The sequence below is a fragment of the Notamacropus eugenii genome, chromosome 1, assembly GCF_028372415.1.
Source record: "Notamacropus eugenii isolate mMacEug1 chromosome 1, mMacEug1.pri_v2, whole genome shotgun sequence".
Lineage (NCBI taxonomy): Eukaryota > Metazoa > Chordata > Mammalia > Diprotodontia > Macropodidae > Notamacropus > Notamacropus eugenii.
In genome coordinates, this window is record NC_092872.1 from 202192874 (window position 1) to 202198873 (window position 6000).

The window sequence follows — 6000 nt, forward strand, 5'->3', positions numbered from 1 at the left end:
GTCTCTTCCATGCTATGCTTTTCTATTTCACTAGATCTTAATCAACTTCCCTGAGAAATTGATTAGCCTATTTCAACCATACTCCCCAGGTAAACCAGTTGCCCTGAGGCGAGCTCCAGTTTCTCCATCAATCCAAGAGAATTCTAATATCTTTAGTAAATCCTATCTCTACTTAGAAGCCTATCTCTATTCGCTTGATTTGTTCCTTGTGCTCTTATTTTACTCACAGTTCAGACCTTTGCTCCTTTAGAAGGATGACTTTATCTCCTCCCTCCGTAGTTTTGTTGTTTTTTATTTTTTTCTGTGTAAGTTTCTCAGATGCCAACAGTTCTAGGACATGAAAATACAATGAAAGTATAGGTTTTTTCTGTAAAAAAGAGACGTTTTCTCTGAGAGGGTCATGTTTATTGTTAAATTACCAGGCCAGCTTTCCCTCTGAAGTTCAGAGAGGTTGAATACTTTGACCAAGGTCATAGGGTTGGTTAATGACATAGCTGAGATTTGAACCCAGGTCTTCAGAGGTTAGATTCTTTACAATAGTCTTTCCATGACTCCATGCACTGTCCTCTCTGCAAAATGAAGGGATTGAGTGATCTAGATATACTCTAAACTTCAGGGGTTCAGAGTTTTTGCGCTGTGTACCAATTTGGTGATCTGGAAAGGCAATGGGTTCCTCAGAATGATGTTCCTAAATGCCTAAAATAAAATACAAAGGATTTACAAGGAAACCAACTAGACTGAAGTAAATATAAAAGTAATTTTAAAGTGCTTGTTTTATTTCCCACTCAGGGACCCATGAAATCTGTCTTTGGATCCCTTGGGCATCCATGGACCCTACTTAAGAACTCTTACTTTAAGATATTTCCATTATATATTTTTACATGTGAAAAATTATCCCAAATTGCAGTTTTAAGTCTGTGCATTTATAGCTCATGACTTGGATCTGGCTCAAGGTGTACATGGAGACCAACCTAAAGTTTTAGTAGCTGTCCGTCCTGTCTTTGCTGAAACCTCTGATAGGGGAAGGCCTCCCACCGCTTCCAAGAAAGGCAGCCAAGAAAAGAGCAGCACCAAATCCTACCTCGTTGGAGAACAGAGCTCTTTCTCCTTTGGAGAGACTGACTTAACAGAGTGAAGTTACAGCCTGCCTGGCCGCCTGCCTGCCTGCCTGCCTGTGTGGAGTGGCGGTCACAGGGCATGTCAAACCTTGGAGGCAGAAATATGAGCTCGATTTTTGCAGCCCGCATTGTAACTTTCAGAGAGCTCCCTCCAATTCTGAAACCCATTTTCTTCACAGCAGATTTTATTTACGTCTATTTCCATGTCGCCAGCTATTTTCTTTGCAGGGCTGTTGGGGACGTCTGGGGGCTTGTCCGTGCTTTTACTATCCCCATTTCCGAGCCTAAGATTTCAAAATCAGAACCACCCATCCCATTTTACCTCTTAAGAAGGAAGCCTTGTATGACTCTGGTGCTTTTAGAAATGGCTTGTTTTGGTCCTGCATGAATTTCCGTGAGAAAATGGAAGTCCCATAAAGCAATAAAAATGACCAGTACAAGTTGATGTATCCATAACTCATTTCTTTGGTAACAAAACACAGAGCCTGTGGAAAATCTTACTAAAAATAGTCATTTACTGCACTGGAATGGTTTCACGACTTAATTAATGATCTAGCAGCAGTGTTTTTAATCATCTATAAAAGGCAACTGTTTACTCACAGCACTTTAAGAGATTAAGCATTGCCCTATCAAGTAATTATGGTTTGGAACTAGTGCTGAGCTCTGTACTGAGTTTATGGGGTTTTTTTAGGTTTTTAGTGTTGCTTTCAAAGGCACCCTGTATTTTAGGGACAAGATCACTGATTGCAGCCTCAGAAGATTGGGGTTCAATTTCCAGTTCTGATATTTATCAATTGTAGGAATATGGACAAGCTATTTAACCTTCCCTCCAATAAAATGTAAGTGTCTTGAGGGTAAGGCCAGTTTTTATTTTTGGCCTTATATCTCTGGCACCTAACACAGTGGCTGGTGCATAGTAGCCATCTAATAAACACTTGTTGAATTGAATTGAATTCCTGAACCTGTTGACTCATAGGTAAAAACACGGTGAGGAAAATAGCTTAACGATAAAATGTGACATAAATGTGAACTATAATTTAAAGAATAAACCAAGCACTGCTCCAACCAGCAATTCTGGACTTTAGGATTGTTTGCAAGAAGGCAACAGATCAGTGTGTATGAACCCTCATTATGAGGGTTTCTTAGCTTTCTTCTGTCTGTGGACCACTTTGGCAGGCTAGGAAGACCAAAGGATCTTGGATAAGTCATTTAACTTTATATGAACTCAGTAAGTCAACTCTCTATCATAGATATAGAGTAGAAAGGGCCTTAGAGGTCATGTGGTCAATCATTCATTTTACAAATGGGGAAACTGAGGCCCAGAAAGGGAAAGTAACTGAGATCATACAGCTAGTTAATGGCAAAGCCAGGATCGTAGATTTAAGGGACCTTGAGGGTCCTCTAGTCCAGCCCCTTTATTTTACAAGGGGCCTAGAGAGTCCAAGGACACCAGAACTCTAAAACAAAAACATAAATACTGTTGTAAGAAATCAACCTAGTGACAAAATGGAAGACATATAAGATCCCAGAATCACAAGAAAATCAAGCTAGAAAGGATCTTTGGGATTATCCAGCTCAACTTCCTCATTTTACAAGTAAGGTAACTAACCGAGAAAGACTGAGATGAAGTCACACAGCTAGTTAGTGGCAGAGTTGTGTTTAAAAGGAGTCCTGTCTCCTTCTACTGTACCACATTGCCTTTGTGGACCATGCCTTGAGAACCATTGACCTAATTGGTGGCCTGGAAATATGTGAGGACTCTATAATCTTTGAAAAGCACTTTGGGATAAAGTTGGTCCACCCAACAGGATCAGTATTTTCAGAGAATTTATAAATGGAAACTGGGAGATTTTGTAGGAAATCTAGATTTTTCTGGGCTCTTCTTATAAACAGCATGAATGGTAGATAACATTTCATACAAGTTTCTCATCCTCAGACATGGGTTACAGAAGAGTAAAGAGCAGAATTTAGAATTTTGGTTACATAAGGGGTCCCCTTTGCTTGATAAATTTGTTCAAAGTGACCAGTGATTGCTGCTGGTGAAAAGACAGGACTTTTTTTTTTTTTTTACTAACTCCCCTAATGGGGCCTGGATTGGCAGAACTTTAGACATTTCTTCAGGAGAAATGTCAAGTACGCACTCGTCCCTCTGACTGCTGTTCAAATCAAACAAACTGGGCTAGACACTGAATAATAAGCTTTATTCACTCAAACCCTTCTTTTCATTGAAATACAAATTACTTTTAGAGATGGTAACTTGCCAAAATGCTGAAAAGACAAATTTTTTAAAACAACAACCACCATGTTGTTCCAGTCTAATGGCCAATCAATTTCCCACTTTACCACATTGGACTTTCAGCAAATAAGCATCCAAATCCTGGTTTTCCTCTTCCCAATAAATCAAAAGTTACACAACCAATCTATTCTTCAAGGCTTCTCTGTTGGAGAACCTTGGTACTGGGAATCAGAGGAAGCTCATTTGAAATATAGATTCTAATGTCATCTAAGTCCATGAGTCAATTCAAGCCATGTTCATTGTTTTGGATTGGTTTATGAATGTATTGCGGCATCTTTTGTTTGTAGGTCAATGCCAATGAAAACAGGAAGATAAATATTTCTGGTTTAGTTTTTAACAGCCACTTTTGAAGGCTATAAAAGACACTACAAACCCATACGGTAGGAGTAGAGGGATCCTGGTGGTCACCATTGCTTCCCTTTCCTAATCTTGGTCTACTTGAGGGATTTAGAATTTCTTCTGAGCAAAAGTTATGCTTTTTGAGTTGATCTCCACATTTTCAGGTAGGTTTCCTCATCACATATAATATATACTCCATAGAAACTAATCCTTATGGTTCAAGAACAATGAGATAGAGGAATGGCAGCATTTTATTCTTACAATCACCCATAGACAAGTCATCATCAAGTAATTCACACATATAAGAATGATATCACATGTTAAAAAGTTTACCATTTAACAATGTAGAAGGAAATCAATGTATAGACAACAAGCAGATGTAGCCCTTTCTCTCTCCCACCACTGTGCCCACTCATCTAACTGGCATTGGCAGATTAGGATCCTAGAGAGGAGAATACTACTGCTCCCTTCAGGGTTCTAGTGGTAAAACTTAGGGGTTGCAACTTCTAACACTCACTGATGAGCCCCACCCCATCCAGTGTGCTCCCCAGTATCAATCAATCAGTTGATATCAATTAGTTTTAACAAAAAGGCATTTACCAAGAAAATAGAAACCATGTGTGGCCAAGAGGTACCTCTAACTCATTGGCCTAGAAGTCCATTTCTCCCTTTTTGGAAGTCCTATGAAGTGCTCTGCTGGGGTTCTGAGAAATGGTACCTTTCTAGAATCCATACCCAGTCCGCTCTCCATCATATTTCTGAAGCTGCCGCCATCCCAGAGTCTGCCATTGGCTATTATTGTCAGCTTTGATGGACTCTGCTACAGTGTCGTGGCGGGGGGGGGGGGGGGGGGGAAGACCCTGATAGCTTTTCCAATCCTTTGAAGATCCAAAGGTCATATCCTACTCAACTTAATTTTTGAATACTTAGTTGTTCACCTAAGATTGAGAAAAGAACAAATGCAAAAGAAATAGGTGCCATGTGCTCATAGGCACATAGCAACCAGGTAGGAAATAGGGAACCTCCTTCCCCTCCCTACTCAGCAGTTCAGAATAGGTCTTGCCTCATGGAATGACATACCAATCGTTTTATATCCAAACTTCAGATAACTAGAAGAGTTTTTGTCACTTTACAATTCCAACCCCTCTGTCATTTATGGCTAGAAGTAGGTTCCCCATGCCTCTACAGGTTGGATTAGAACCTGGAAGAGAATACTGAGGATGCTCTATATAATCCCCCAGAAAGGGAAAAATCTGAAAAATCTGAAAAAAAAATTTATTTTTCCTGTATCATTATCCAAGTCTATCTGAGGTTCTTAATTTCAAAAGTAAAACTCCAGACAGGTCTTATGCTCCAGAAAAGGTAACCAAGCATCTCTCCTGGTACCATAGCCTGAATTTAACAACTGGAAATTGATTAGAAAAAAGTAGTGATGCACACAATCTTCATCATTAAAAATGAAAGGGTAGGATCATGTAACTTTTAAAGTCAATTGTAGCTCTGAATATATGAGTATATAACTACAGGCCTTGTTTTACATAGTAGCTGTACTACTGAACAATGACATGTAAATTAAAACTTCATCATTCAAATCTAATTGTTAAATGAGCTTAAGGGTCCTTACTATTTTTTTAAAAAAAAAGTTTTATGGGTGCATTTTGTTTTTATATCACCGACATTTCTGGATATATCCTTCTAGTCCCATTATCCAACCCCGACCAGAATCAAACTATCTAGAAAAAAGAAAATAGTTAAACAAAAACTGATAGACTATGTCTAAGAACAAGTGCAACATTTTCTCCTCATAGTTCCCCACCTGTCTGCTGGTGCTCACTATAGGTCTATACCCATTTCTTGTATATTTGATATTTACTCTTCTTTCTGACATGAATATATTTCATTACAGTATTATTTATGGGACCTAGGAGGAGGGCAGCCTGGACCCATGATTTCACTGCTGTAGGGAACTTCACATGGGCAAATTTCCCCTGCCAGTCCAGTTCGGTAACTGCTCTTCAATTCACAGTCTTGTCTGGGCCATAGAGAGGCTGAAAAAGTTGCCCAAGATGTGTTGGAGAAAGAACTTGAGCCCAGGTCTACATGACACCATAACTGAATCTCAATACCATTCTATCTCTTACATTAATATGTCTTCATTTTTTCAACCATTCTTCAATCACTGAACACACAGGTTGTTTCCAGGCTTTTATTATTACAAATGAAGAATTTATAAATCTTTTTGTTTCT